The 16,191-nt window shown below is 35.9% G+C and overlaps 2 non-coding genes across 2 annotated transcripts; both read left to right on the top strand.

The window, feature by feature from the left end:
- The first annotated feature begins 12,745 nt into the window (after positions 1 to 12,745).
- Positions 12,746 to 12,828, top strand: TRNAL-UAA (transfer RNA leucine (anticodon UAA)). The gene has a single exon. It is a non-coding gene; the product is annotated as a tRNA-Leu (tRNA).
- Positions 12,829 to 12,853: 25 nt separating this feature from the next.
- On the top strand, positions 12,854 to 12,924 carry TRNAG-CCC (transfer RNA glycine (anticodon CCC)). Its single transcript has one exon. It is a non-coding gene; the product is annotated as a tRNA-Gly (tRNA).
- The last annotated feature ends 3,267 nt before the right edge of the window (positions 12,925 to 16,191 follow it).

The raw sequence follows: 16,191 nt of genomic DNA, 5'->3' as shown, positions 1-16,191 counted from the left end.
TGTAGGATGGTATCTAGGATAAGATCTTTTGTTAGTGGTTGTAGCCTTGGCCGTGGTAGAGGCCGTGGATGAAGTAGAGACATCAATGTACATGAGGTTTTCCATGAAGACCCTATTAAAGAAGAGAATAGGGAAGAGCATGTCAGTGAGCATCAAGAAGAGAACCATAGAGAGTAGCATGTTGACTCAAAGGAGGTTGACCTGAGGCAAATGATGAAAACCATCATTGATTGCCTACCTCCTATTCAGGGTTCAGATGGAGCACATCAGACAAGACATGAGCATAGACCTAGGTCTAGGAGCCCTCAAAGGGATCGACAGAGATCAATTGTATCTACTCATATGAAGGACCTTCAGAGGTCCAAGGTCAAACCCTTTAATGGGTTGCTTTCAGGTTATGTAGCCGAGCAATGGCTTATTACTCTTGACAAGGTTTTTTCTATTCAAGACTTTGACAGTAATGTCAAAGCGAGGTTCGCTATTACCAACTTGGAATTATTTGGAGCCTCTTGGTGGACTATCAAAGAGAAGAATAATGTCACATGAGAGATTTTAGAAAAAAATTGTGAGTGATTCCTACCAGAGGAATGGAAGCAACATAGAGCAGATGAGTTCCACAACCTAAGATAGTTCACTATGACCATAGTAGAGTATGAGCGCAAGTTCTATGAACTCATGCCCTTTTTAGGAATTAGTGATAACCCAACAAAGTTGGCACAGCATTTCTTCAGAGGCTTGAACAATTGTCTAGTTGGGGGTGTTAAGGTATTTGAGCCTAAAACCCTCAAAGATGTGGTACATTGAGCCATCCTTATAGAGCAGAGTGTCAACCTAGGACATAGGGGTTTTGTGGGAGCATCTACAGCATCAGGATCTAAGGGCAACCACAACTCAGGTGGGAATAGGAAGCCTCCTTTTCCTAAGGGGAATCAGAACTAGCAACAACATCAGTAAAAGGGAACTTACCCTTAAGCACAGAGTGGTGGTGGTGGTTCTAACTCTAACAACAATCGCAACGCTCAGTACAATAGGCAAAATTAGAACACTTAGCCTGCATAGAGAAACTAATCTTTTTCTAGTAGGGATAGCCACCAGCAGTCAAGTGCACCTCCTATAGGAAGGGGATCTGGCAGAGGCATAGTATTTTATTCTTGTGGGAAAATTGGACACATTGCAGGCCACTGTCCACAGTGTGCATCTCTGTATTCAGGTTTTAGGCCAACAACATTTGAGTCCACAATCGGAGACGTAGGTAGAGCTCATAGGCTATTTGTGGAGATAGAACACTATTAGGCAGACCATCAAGGGACCATGGTTGAGACTACAAGAGTGATCCGAGGTACACCTCTCTCTGTATTATTTGATTCAGGTGCTACAGACTCTTTTATTTCACCATCATTAGTTGTTAAGTGTAAGTTGGAAGCAGTTAAGCAAGATGTGGGTTGGCAAGTGGAACTAGCATTGGGTGCTAAGGTTTCCATAGATTTCATAGTTCAAAAGTGTGAGCTAAGCATAGGAGAGTTTGTGACATCATTTGACCTTTGAGTTATTCCTCTTGGCTCGTACGATTTGGTCTTAGGTATGGATTGGCTTGGCTCTCAGAGAGCTAGTATAGACTACAGGAAGAAGACCACTATGTGTCAGGATGACCAAGGGAAGGATGTGGAGATTGTGGGGATACCAAGGCCTATATCTCTACAGATGATATCCACTATGCAATTGAAGCAAAGCTTTCATAAGGGATGTCATGTATTTATTATTACGATAAGCGAGTTGGAAGAATAAGACCCTACAGAAAGACTATGGACAACCCTATTCTACAAGAATATGTGGATTTTTTTTGAGTGAGATTTTGGGCATGCCCCCGAAGAGAGATATTGATTTTAGCATTAATCTCACTCCAGGAGTGGAGCCTATTTCTAGAGCTCCTTATCATATGACCACTCAAGAATTGAGTGAGTTGCATCTACAACTTGAGGACCTTTCAACCAAGGGTAGTATCTAACCGAGTGTATCACCATGGGGAGGGAGCTCCAGTGCTCTTTGTGAAGAAGAAGGATGGTTCTTTGTGCCTTTGTATTGATTATAGACAATTGAACAAGGTGACAATAAAGAACAAGTATACTTTACCAAAGATCGATGATTTATTTGATCAAATTAAGGGAGCTACAATGTTCTCCAAGATCGATCTTAAGTCAAGATACCATCAGCTTCACATCAAGGATGTTGATATTCATAAGACTGCCTTTTGAACTCACTATGCATACTATGAGTTCACAGTGGTTCCTTTTGGAGTAACGAACGCTCCATCAGTTTTCATGTGTCTAATGAATGGAGTGTTTTGTTCCTATCTTGACAAATTTGTACTCGTATTCCTTGATGATATACTGATATATTCTAGATCCCAGAAGGAGCATGAGGAACATCTATGTTTGGTTTTGCAATGCTTGAGAGATAATCAACTTTATGCCAACTCAGCAAAGTGTGGTTTCTTTTGATCAGAGATACAGTACTTAGGGCACATCATATTAGGTGAGGGTATCTCTGTAGACCCTATGAAGATTCAGATAATGGTAGATCGGCTCACACCCACTACTATGTCAAAAATTCATAGTTTCATGGGTCTAGCTGGTTATTATTGTAGGTTCATCCAAAACTTCTCTAGAATAGCACATCCTATCACTTCCCTTCAGAGGAAAGGAAAGAAGTTTTTATGGATGGAGAAATGTGAGGAAGCATTTCAAAAGCTCAAGGAGCTTTTGACCAGTGCACCAATCTTATCAGTACCTGATCTAGCAAGTGACTTCATGGTGTATATAGATGCTTCCCTTAAGGGGATTGGAGCAATATTGATGCAGGATGGACAAGTGATTGCATATGAATCGCGCAAACTCAAGGATCATGAGCTGAATTATCCTACGCATGATCTTGAGTTAGCTGTGGTAGTTCATGCCTTAGTGAGATGGAGACATTTCTTGTTGGGACATAGATTTGAAATTCATAGTGATCATTATAGTCTAGGGTACATATTCACGCAACCTAACCTGAATGCTAGGCAGAGGCATTGGATGGAGTTTCTTTGCGAGTATGACTTTCAGGTGAAGTATATTCAAGGGAGAGAAAACATGGTAGTTGACACTTTGAGTCACAAGAGACATGAGACATTATCTATGATGCTTTGTGTGGATTTGAGGATCCAGATACTTCAGGCACTCCCTACAGATATTTGGTATCAGGAGGAGAGCAGAGAGATAGATGCAGGGAGACCATTGGAGGGTAGATTTTTGGATTATGTTCTAGAGTTAGATGACCTTTTGAGACATTCAAGAAGGATCTATGCACCACTTTTGGATGAGCTTTTTACATTGATCCTATCATAGGCTCATCATGCACCTTACTCGGCATATCTAGGTGTCAAGAAGATGCATGCAGACTTGCGACGTTTGTTCTATTAGACAGGGATGAAGCATGATATCACTGATTTTGTGTCATAGTGATCTCAAATTGCAAGTCAAGGGTACAAAATAGAATTCTATAATTATAAGTGTTTAATAAAGGATGTTAATGATAATTATAGAGTTGTTGCAATTGGAAAAATGGAGAATGGATTGTATAAGTTTCAAGAATTTACTTCTAAATGTGGAGATAAACATGTGTGTTCTATTGCCCAATATGATTATATGAGCAAGTTATGGCATGAGTGTTTAGGGCATGTCCACTTTCAAAGTCTCAAGCTTATGGAGATACTACAAATGGTGGATGGACTTCCAAAGATATCATTAAGTCCCAAGGTATGTAAAGGATGTGCAATGGGAAAACAACATGTGGATAGTTTCCCACAAGGTAAATCATGGAGAGCAAAAACTCCTTTGCATTTGGTTCGTACTGATGTAATGGGTCCTTTTAAAACACCTTCAATTGGAGGATCAAGGTATGCTCTCACCTTTTTAGATGATTATAGTAGAAGAATTTGGGTGTATTTTCTACAACAACAAAAAAAATATGAAGTATTTCAAAAGTTTAAGGAGTTTAAAACTTTGACTGAAAAACAAGGTGGAAAGTGTTTAAAAATAATAAGTATTGATAGAGAGACTGAATATATGAATAAGGCCTTTTTAGATTTTTGTAAAGAACATGGCATAAAGAAGGAATCAATTTTCTCTTATTCACCCCAACAAAATGGGGTTGCTAAAAGAAAAAATAGAACTATAAATAGAAATGGCTAGGTGTATGCTTCACTCTAGAAATCTAGAAGCAAAATTTTGGGTTGAAGCAGTTCATACTATCATATATATCTTGAATAGAACACCTACTAAGGCAGTTTTGAATATAACACTAGAAGAGGCATGGAGTGGAAGAAATCCTACAGTATCTCATTTTAGAATTTTTGGTTGCAATGCATATGCTCAAATTCCTAATGAAAGAAGGAGCAAATTTGAAAAGAAGAGTGAGAAGTGGATAATGGTTGCATATGGTGAGGAATCAAAAGGATATAGGTTATACAATCCTAAAACTAATGAAATCTATATTAAAAGAAATGTATGGTTTGATGAAGATGTTAAGAATAATGATAACTCCCCAACATTAACTTTCTTTCCAAGTTTAGTTGATGAAAAAAAGACTACTTCTACCAATGGTCAAAGTCAAGGTGTGCAAACTACTACAGAAGAAGAGACTCGAGTTGAAGAATCAAGTGAAAGTGACAATGAAAATTCAAGGAAATTTAGAAGCATCCACGAAATTTATGAAGGTCCTAGAAACATATTTTCTAACTATGCTCTCACGACTAAGGTGATGCAGATTAACACTCCAAGCACGTATGAAGAAGCAAAGGGAAAAGATGAATGAGAAGCAACTATGCAAGAAGAATACAACTCTTTGATAAAGAATGGAACGTGGGAACTAACAACACTTCTAGAAGGAAAAAAATGTGGTTGGTTGCAAGTGGACCTATAGCACAAAGTTTACATCAAATGGAGCTATTGAAAAGACAAAGCAAGATTAGTGGCTAAAGGTTTCTCGCAAATAGAAGGTATAGATGTAAAAAGTGCATTTTTGCATGGTGACTTAAAAGAAGAAATTTACATGCAACAACCACCAGGATTTATTAAATATGGTGATGAAAATTTGGTGTCTAGATTGTAGGAGTTGATAAAATCCAACTCCACAACTCACTAAGATCACCTGCATGCAAATAGCTTGCTGAAGAGAAACCGAAGGAGCAAGAGATTGAAGCAAACAATGCAAGAGAAAATATTTCACAATAGGAAAATAAAATTGCTATATGAATGGATGATTTTACAATGAGAGAGAGACCACTTATAAAGGCCTCAAAGAAGCTTGTAGAACAAGCTAGAAGGAGGTAGAAGATAAGGTTGACAACTAAGCACTCTTCCACAAAAAGGTGGAACATGCTAGAAGGGAACAAACTCTCGTGTTGTCAACAACTCATCACTACAACTATTCACTACTAAATATTAAATAAATGTATTAACCTAAGTAAGCTTAAGTAAATAGAATAAATAATTAATAATTAATTAATTATTTACTCTAACACCCCCCCTTAAGTGCAACTTAGGGGAATGCCTTAAGCTCACAAAAGACTAAGAGAAAATGTAGAATGGGTCCCGGCAACAAGACCATGTTAGGTACCCATGTACAATGCAAAGAAATGCAACCTCTGAAAATGGGGAAAGAGGGAAGACCTCATGGGAAAAACCCTCCCCTAAAAAGAGGTTAAAAACATGTTGAAAAAAAAAATATGAAGTGAAGGAAGGAAGGCCTTAACAACACGCCCCAAGGACAACTTCCATCAGAAATGTTTCAAGAGACTCTCTCAAAACCATAAGTACAACCAACCCCCCCATGAGAATAGTCACCAAAGCGCCCCCAGAATGATGGAGCTCCTATAGAAATGATCAAACCAATAAAACTCCAATGCAGAAAGAACAAGGGTACATAACAAGGGAACCCCTGAATGAGAGGGGAAACTGGAAGGCCTAGCTAATGCCCAAAGGAAAAAGTATAAGGATCTATAAATGGAATCCCCAAGGCAAGTGTGATGACACTATCATGAATACCTATTGTAGTATCTACAACAAGTGTACTTGGAGTCTCAATGAATAAGGCTGGAGGATCAGGTAGAGTGGAAGAACAATCCTGCAGAGGAGAAAAGCCTTCAACTGGATGTGGTGTGGTATTCAAAATAGGGATCTTAAGAACAATACAAAGGTTCAAGTATCCTGACTGCACCACATGATGCTCCTACGAAAGAGAAGTGTGCTCCAACAATGGAGATGGTGTACCAAAGTGCGAGAAAGTGTAGAGACGAGTGGAAGGATCAACTGCCCCTATAGCAATAAGACCTCCTGTTACACGATCCTGAATGAAGACTGAATCAGCAGTGAACTCAATTGTCTTCCTTGATCCACTACGTGTAATCTGAGAAATTGAGAGAAGGTTCGCAGACAAAGATGGAACATACAATACATCATTGAATATACCATCCTAGATGTGAACTGAACCTTTCCCACAGACTGGTAGTGCAATGTTATTCCCCATGAGAATATGAGGAATAAGAGAAGCCTCAAGAGTAGACAAGACACCTTGAGAAGATGTCATATGGTGAGAAGCACCTGAATCTAGTATCCAAGGAACATGTGAAGGAGATGGAATGGTAGCCTGTAATGCATGACCCTTTCCAAGATCCGATGTAGATGGTGAAGATGTGGAGGAAGACTGAAAGGTAGACCCCTGTGAGGTAGAAGAGGATGGAGAAGAAACAGTGTTCTTCTAAAGAAGAGCTTGCAAATCTACAATTTATTTCTCATAGCCATCAAATCTCTTCTGAAAATAATGTACCTCATCATGAGATCCTTTCCAACAATAGGAATAGGTAGGAGTCTTAGTCTTCTTTTTCTCCTTCTTCTTAGAAGATGATGAACCAGTAGAAGAGGGATCTAATATCTACTTCGACTTCTACTCATGTGTATCCTTAACAAGCAATACCTGCGACTATGAACCTGACAGTGAATCCATCTAATTGATCTTGGATTGTTCACAAGTTAACCGATCACAAAATATCTCAAATGAAGGCATCATATGTCTATCACCCAAGGCATCCATAGTGGAGTAGAAAGTAGAAGAGAAGATATGAAACTGTCCCCTCAACTTTGAGAGTATCAAAAAGATACACTCATCATCTGTCTTGGTTTTCCCACATCCCTGCAAAAGTGTACGCAAAGATTTGAATTTCATCAAGAAGTCCTCAATGGTAGGAAAGTTGTCAGGTGTCAAAGAAGTCAACTCTACATCAAGCTGCAATGCCCGAAATTCATTCACTGTGCCAAACAAAGTCTGAAATTTGAGCCAATAAGCCCAAGGAGTGGTCAAACCATCCAAACTGTCTGAAATGTTTAGTGCAATCAATCTCATGGCCTCATCCATTTTGTTCCTGTGCTGAAGAACCTTAAAAGGGTGTGTGAGAACAGGTTGATTCTCATCCAAACATGACCATAAGCCTCTTGACATGAGAATCCTTATCATTTGTGCCTTCCAGGTGTGATAATTGTGTGGCGTGAGATGGGTCACAGATGGATCCGCCACTGAGAGAGAAGAAGACAAAAGTAGAAGAGTCTTATTCTGAATTAAATTATAGAAAATAAAATGCTCCCACACCCCCCCCCCCCCCCCCCCCCAACAATGTATAGAATGGGCACTCTTTACTTAGTGAAATTACAATAGCCAATTTAGGGTCTATTTCTGAAAGTAGTATTTCTATCTACAAAACTTCTAATCTAATTGTAGATCTGAAAAGCAGAACAAAAAAATACACTTTCAAAAAAAAATAGAACCCGATTATGTGTCCAGATGATCCCGTACTAAGCATTTAAAGTGGTAAAATTTGGGAATTGCGAGTTGCAGAAAAATTCAGGAACAAAGATCTCAAACCACCTGCACCAATGTGTAGATCACGAAATCCTACCCCAAAACAAAACAAAAAATTGCTTGAAAAAATGAGCCTGTATGAGGGAGATATCGTTGTTTGAAAATCACCTCTGTAGTTATTTTTTTATGAATCACCATCGTCGCACCTCCAAAAAATAAAGAAAAAAGCCCAAAAAATATCATATCTACTATGCCAAACCCTCTTTCTCCTTTTTCTCCAAATACTGAAAAAATGCTCTTCCTCCCGATTGAATAAAAAATCACAAACAAACTAGGGTTTGTGTCTCCAAATCTCGGTTTCAAAAAAATCCTTCGAACAAGAAGCAGCAGGGAGGCTCTGATACCATGTAGGAGTTGATAAAATCCAACTCCATAGCTCGCCAAGATCACCTGCATGCAAATAGCTTGCTGAAGAGAAACTGAAAGAGCAAGAGCTTGAAGCAAACAATGCAAGAGAAAATATTTCACAATAGGAAAATGAAATTGCTATGTGAATGGATGATTTTACAATGAGAGAGAGACCGCTTATAAAGACCTCAAGGAAGTGTGTAGAACAAGCTGAAAGGAAGTAGAAGATAAGGTTGTCAACTAAGCACTCTTCCACAAAAAGGTGGAATGAACAAACTCCCATGTTGTCAACAACTATTCACTACTAAATATTAAATAAATGCATTAACCTAAGTAAGCTTAAGTAAATAGAATAAATAATTAGTAATTAATTAATTATTTACTCTAACATAGATTAAGAAAATCACCCTATGTTCTTAAGCAAGCACCAAGGGCATGGTACTCAAAAATAAACAAGTACTTTCTAGATGTTGGATTTAAAAGAAGTAAAGTTGATCCAAATGTGTATGTAAAAATATAGTGATGATAAAGTGGTTATCATTGTATTATATGTGGATGACTTGATTATTACTAGAGATCACACACATGATATTGAGATAACTAAAGATCAACTCAAACGAGTTTTTGAAATAACTGATTTAGGGCTAATGCACTACTTTTTGGGTATACAAGTATGGCAAGAAGAAGGAAGGATCATTCTTTTTCAAACTAAATATGCTCTCGATGTACTAAAGAAATTTAATATGAGTGATTGTAAACCATCTAATACACCATGTGAAGTAGGATTGAAATTAAGTACTAACTCTACTCAAAAAAAGGTGGATGGAAAATTGTATAGGTGGCTTGTTGGAAATCTCTTATATCTTATTATAACTAGACGAGATATTGCATATGCAGTTGGTATTGTATCTAGGTACATGGTAGGCCCATACATTGAACATTAGAAAGTAATCAAAAGAATACTAAGATACATTAAGGGTACTTATCCGCTTGGCATCGAATATAAATATGGAGGAGAGCCTAGTTTAGCTGGATATACAGATTCTGATTATGCGGGTGACATTGATGATAGAAAATCAACTTCAAGATATATCTTCCATCTTAGGTCAAGACCAATTTCATGGAGCAGCAAGAAGCAAGAAACAATGTCACTCTTATCTACAGAAGTTGAATATATTGGTTCATCAAAGGCATCTCAAGAAGCATTGTGGCTTAGGCGATTACTTGAAGAATTGCATCATCCACAAGAGTTTCCAACTACAATATTTTGTGACAACCAAAGCACTATCAATCTGGCAAAAAATCTGGTATATCATGCAAGGTCCAAGCATATAGAAGTGCATCATCATTTTGTTCGAGATCTAATTAAAAGTCAAGAAGTGGAGCTTCAATTTTGTGGAATTGAAGATCAAATTGCTGATATATTTACAAAAGCATTGTCTGTTGTAAAATTTGCTAACGTTAGAGATCTATTACAACTCAAAGAAGTTCCTATCCTCTCCAAATAAACATTATGGGGGGGTGTTAGAATAAATAATGTTTATTTGTCTCTTGGTAGTTGGGCATTTGATATGTAGTCCAGAAACATCCTGAACTATCCAGATTTCTCCTTTATCTTCACCATAGCCTATTAGAACTTTCTGGAGGTCTACAATATGATTATAAATACCCAGCCTCTTGTCTCATGTATGTGAAAAAAAAAAAAAAAAAAAAAATCTTATAGAATTCTCTATTAATATAAGTTCTAAGGTTGTAGTGTTAGTAGTTGCTTTGCCTTCATATTTGCTTTGCCCTACATCTACTCTGTTTTTCCTTTTAATTCAAAGTTCATTAGGAATGCATTAACCGTAGTCTTCATTATGGCCATCACTCAAGTAATGATGTTGAGTATGAAATAAACATCGCTCCATCCCCTTTGCATACTATACAAACTAGAATCGTGTTGCCAGACCATAGTCTTAAGGTCTATCAAGATAATGAGGCTCCCGAGAGTGACGGGGCCTAAGGATTTTAGCAATCCATTAAAATGGAGGGCATATAGTGGTGGTGTACCGATCTCATTGAATGGAACTGTCATTTTGCACAAATCTAACCTCATTCCAATAGTCACACACAATTCTTTTTAAATTCAATTAATAGTCGCAGATAATTTTGTGTTCAAAACCAATTTGGGAGATTGTGCGTGGATAATCCTTGGTATGGTTTGGAGATGGCAGTAAAAGACTTCTATGAAAAAAGGATTAATGTTTGCATCTATTGCAGAAGATATTTTTTTACTCTGATTTAATTTGGAGAAGACACATCCGCATTGTATTCGAATAGAGTCCAGCAATCTTGAGATCATCTCAAGGTCTCATTGTTTTTAAAATTTTGGAAAAGGGAGAAGGAAATGTTGCAGTGCATGACAGTGTCATTTGGTCTTTAAAGGGGAGATTGTTGGGATATGAAGTCCAACAGTCACACTAACTATTCATGCATGTCTATTGTAGTGATAGTTAAGCGACAAATAAAGACAACATCACTACTTGCAAAGTTGGATAAAATCGATGAAATAATAAAGATTTTAGAGAATGATAAATAACAGAAATGGAAACATTCATGTTAAAACACTAGAAAACAAGGCTTAATTTTTGGTAGGTTGTTTAAGAACCTTTTGACTTTACTAATATACCAAAGATCCATTGATGGTTGTTTTTTTCAAAAAAAAATAAAGAGCTTTAAAAAAAAATTGGAGAATAGCAATATTAAAAGTATCGTAAAACGGGTATGCTAGGAAGGATGGGCTTAAAAATAGTGACAGACCCGCTATAACCACTATAAATGGCAATAGCTTATATTACATTATTTGTGAAGGCATGATCATAAGGTCATCGGGGAATGGTCCTAACAAAAATTAGTTTGACAGATGGCCAAGAAAAAGGATAGTTACTTGAAAAGAAAAAATATTAGAAATACAGAGCAGTGAAGGGGTAGCCAATAACATACATGGAAGAGCGGGGTCAAATGGGAGTATAGTATGAAAAGAGACAGAAGAAGATTTCATATACTAATAACAAACACATGACAATGTGGGAAGAGATGGAGATTTAGGGGTCTGAAAAAGGTTTCAAGATGTCATTGTTAGAGTTTGTAGAATAGTGATGTTGGAGTCACCGTCAACTCCAATTCCACCATTGTTCTATCAACAAGAGTTACATTATTTTAATTGGTTATGCATTATTTATTTTATAGTTTTCACCAGAGTATTCATTTGGTTGAGCATAACTCGTTCTTAGAGAGTTAGGGATTTTAAATAAAGCATGTTGGCATGCATAGACATCAGTTGTCTTTGGGCATGTAGAAATCTATCAATAAAAGAAATTGTATTGTGCATGATTGTGAGATACATGAATGCATGATATGTAAACAGATAGAGTCAGCTATTTTCAGGAGATATCATTTCTATATGGTGATCTTAGTTTATTGAGTTTATTAGGCTGCACAATAGAAGTGTGCCATTACAGTAATGATTGTAAAGACTTCATAGTGGAGGCGATTTGTAATGGTTTTATGAATCAATGAAAGATAGAGTGTTTGTGTCAAAGTTTATTTGTATTCTTCATTTTTTCTATTCCTCCCCTATTTACAGAATTTACAGAGTTGAAAGATGCAAAGAGAAGATGTCGGTGTTAAGAGTATAAATGTGCAAAGCTGAGAAAGTCTAGATATTTTAGAATTACTTTAAAATCTGAAAACATATTTTAAAAAATTAATGAGAGGAGATTTCTACAATCTATCTAATAAAGATAATATAGTTTCTGGATTTTGTTGTGTGAAAGATTTTTACATCAACATTCAAATCACACTCAGATCATCAGAATGAAAAACATTGACGTTAAAATCTTTCACTTAATTGAATCAAAAAACTGCACTATCTCGCAAAATAAACAAGATAGTGATTACAAACCCATTTGCATCATTTGAAGCTGCACCCAAACACCATACAGCTTTTACGATCTCATCACTAAGAGCTTCAGGGAACGTCAAGAGTAATCACTTCTGACTGCACATTTTTTAACACAAATATAATGCTGTTGCACAAAGTAAAAGAAATTCCTTTTGTTGCTGCTGAGAAAATGTTTTTCAATAATTCTAATTTTGGGAACATTCTTGCTTTTTGTCACTTGTGCACAAAATTTTCCTTAGAAATTTAAAATTCAAACTCACATACTAAAAACAAATCCATTTAATTGTTGTTATTGCACATCCAGCTACATTTACTTGTGAAAGCTTATGACAGATAGGTGAACATCGGAAGCTCAGGGAGAAATCAGAGTTGTAGTATGAAGTGCCAAAGACATACAGTGATTTGGTGAGAAGCAGCATAATTTGAAAATCATTCCTATTTTGTACTGAATTTATTGTCGTGATTCTACACTGATCATCTAAAAGTTGAAATGTCAAAGTATGAGCTGGTTTGCCCGAGAGGTTAAGGGGGAAGACTTAAGATCTTCTGCACATAAGTGCGCATGGGTTCGAACCCCATAGCCAGCATTGGAGTTTTGAAATTTTGTCATTAGCGCATCTAGTGTAGTGGTATCATAGTACCCTCCCACGGTACTGACCGGGGTTCGATTCCCCGGATGCGCAATTTCTCTCTCTGACCCACAGAATCACGTCTCTACAGTCTCCAATTTCTGCGAGAAGTTTTGTTTTCACATTTTCTTCCGCCGGACCCATTTTTACCCAAATCTAATGGCCTCGCCCTGGTGGCATTCCATTCTCTCTGCTTTTCCTTAAAAGCATAACTAACTGCCAAAGTAATCTAAAACAATAAGTATTTGGATTTTAGTTTGGAAAACCATTAGAAGCAGAGACCTAGTAGCTTGCCTTTTTTTTTCCCTTGTACCTCTGTAGGTGATTCAAACTTAAAATTAAAGCACGTCATTTACAGCTCTTTCTGATTTCATTTCCTTTACTATGATACCACTACACTAGATTGAAAGACGTTTTAAGCAGTTGTAAAAGGCTGTTTGTTTACCTGACAAAATCATCCAAGAAAGTGCCGGAATAGGATGCTGGCAATGGGGTTCGAACCCATGCGCACTTATGTGCAGAAGTATACCAGATGGATTGTCGAAACTCTTAATTTCTGAATAACAAATTGATTATCAAATATTTGAGTTGTAGATTATAAGGGAAGATCTATGAGAGAGATAAATTGTTCGTTTATATATTGTCCTATTCCAGATATGATAACCATGTGATGTCCAACTTAATCATTATTAGATTTCAGGTTTCATAATTAATCAACAAGATTGAGTTATCAAGCTTTGAAATTTGTATTATTCATTTTGTTATGTTTTAAAATGTGTATTATTTATTTTGTCATGTTTAAGGAATTTCAAAATCTATATGATTCTTAACAAGAATTAATTTATATTTAAAAATATAGAATCAATTTTAAAAATGTATATTTTGTCATTTACACATTTTATTCCATTTCAAATCTACAATCTATTAGTTTGAAATTATTTTACAGCAATTCATTATTTTTATCATTTTTCTATTGTATTTCTAATTTCCATTGTTCTATTCAATTTTAATGTGTTTTTTATTCAATTTATACTTTTACAAATACATTGGTTATTTCATGAATCCTCTAGAATGCAAAGATAAACCAAATGCTTATATCTTCTCTCTATCCAAAATTAGACTAAAGTGAGGCACCACTTTCACTTGATTATTGACTTAGCTAGATGTGGACTTCTCTTCAAGCAACACAACCTCGGTAATTATATAAGAAAAATATTAATATAAGGATGCTCACAAGTTGAGGTGATGGTAGATGATAGAGAAAGGTTCAAAATCATAGATTTTCAAATGGAGGAATGGAGGATTGGTATACTAATATAAAATGGACAACTAACATTGAAGGAGAGAAGATATAGATTTAATAATATATTTCTTAGAGTTATTGAAAGTTTCCATTCCATAGTGAGAAAAATGTACATGTGTTTAAAATTTACATGTTCATCTCAATTAAGAGAATAGTACATCAAATATGACCATTAGGCTGATTACATTTAACAAAATATTTTGAATAATATTGTATAACATTTTGTCTCTTATAGTTGTGGACTTCTTTTTGTTTGTTAACCTCGAGACGAGAATGAGATTCATCATTTGTCTACCTAACCATGAAATAGAAGATTTCGTAGAACTCGCTGTGAAATGAAGGGCTTCAAGCCCTACGTGATGTACTTGGCAATCTAGAAATAGTATGGGAGACAAAATCTAGTACAATATAGTGTATCTTACTAACATTTCACATAGGAATATGCAAGTATTAACACTGAAACATGCAAAGAGTAAAGTATCAAAATGTTTATAATAGTTTTGGCCAAAATATTTTAGCCAACTATTACAAGTTTAAATCATGTTCTTCTTCATTTGGCCATAACTTTCACCTCGGTGCTACATTTTTTTAAATGAGATATCATCAAAAAGTCAATCAAGAGCACTACACACTTACATTGGTCTTTTTTAGCCAATTATATCTCTAGCTCATTTTGTATCATAGATTGTAAGTTTAGTCATTTTACACCTAATAAGCATTGTAACTTGGAAAAAGCTCTGTAAATGCACTAAACTATAAAGTTTCCAAATTATTTGGGTGGTGATTCTTGATCTAGTGAATTTGGGGAGGAGGGGGTGATCTTGCAGTGTTCTAATTGCATTGATTATTTTTTGTAGTATCTTACTACAATGGGCAAATCACAAATTGAACTACTAACTCCATTTAATTATGTCATGAGAAAAAAAAAATATGGAATTACCTAAGGGACAAAAGGTTGCAATAGATGTGTAAACAAACCTATTCCCACACCTACTGATGCTAATGTTCTTTAAGCATGGGAGGTCAATCATGAGAAATCTCTTGGTTACATTTGTTCACTAGTCTCTTTTGGTTTATAATTTTATCTTGAATTATTCAAGACACCTAATGAGGCTTGGGATGCTCTTGAAACCTTGTATGGTAAAACTAACAAGATTAACAATTAAGGGTTATTAGATTAATAATGATTTGATGAATGTCGATCCAAAAAGTATCAACAACATCTAAGACTACATCTCCAAGATTTAAAAACTAAGGACATGGCTAATGGATTGCAAGATAACTAAGGAAGATATACATCTAATTCTAAATGTGTTATCCAAGCTTGGCCCTAAGCACTCTATATTTGTTTCTATCGTTCATACCTATAGGGTTTCTATGGGAGTTTCATATATTGATCCTACTTTTGATGTGTTTTCAAGTCTTCTAATCCAAGAGGAAGTAAATCTAATTCAAATGGGTATCATCTAGGCATCCAACTGACAAGCATTGATTACTAGTGAGCCTAAGGTACAAAAAGAAGTAGGGAGTACTTAATAGAAAGAAAAGGAAAGAAAAAACAAGGCATGGACATAACTTGAATCATCTTCCTCTGACAAGGAATCAACTAAAAAGGAGAAGCCCACATGTGCACATTGCGAGAAATATGAGAATGATGAAGTGTTATAAAATATTTAAGATAATAAATTCTCATTTTCCCAAATTGATGAGAAGTGTTGTAAAATTGATGGTAGGTGTAACTCCATTTAAATGGATTATAAAAGACAAGAAATCATTCTACAAGGTTTCATAAGCTAGCTAGAGTGCACACATATTAGAGAGTGTAGTTTCCAAAAAATAAAAATTATCTATAACTATACATGAGAAAATATTCCCCACCATAATAAATTTTAAAAATGAGAATGGTTATTCTTGTATCTTTTTCCTAATTGGATAAATATGCATTTGTAGTGATTTAAGAAGTCAAGCAGTTGTGACTCTTCATTTTCAATTTTCTTGCAAACATCGAGATTCTAGAT

This window comes from Cupressus sempervirens, chromosome 3 (assembly GCF_028749045.1).
Source record: "Cupressus sempervirens isolate cs-2001-9-10 chromosome 3, ASM2874904v1, whole genome shotgun sequence".
NCBI classification, from domain to species: Eukaryota; Viridiplantae; Streptophyta; class Pinopsida; order Cupressales; family Cupressaceae; genus Cupressus; species Cupressus sempervirens.
The sequence above is the reverse complement of the archived record's forward strand: the minus strand, read 5'-3'. Positions and strand labels throughout refer to the sequence as shown.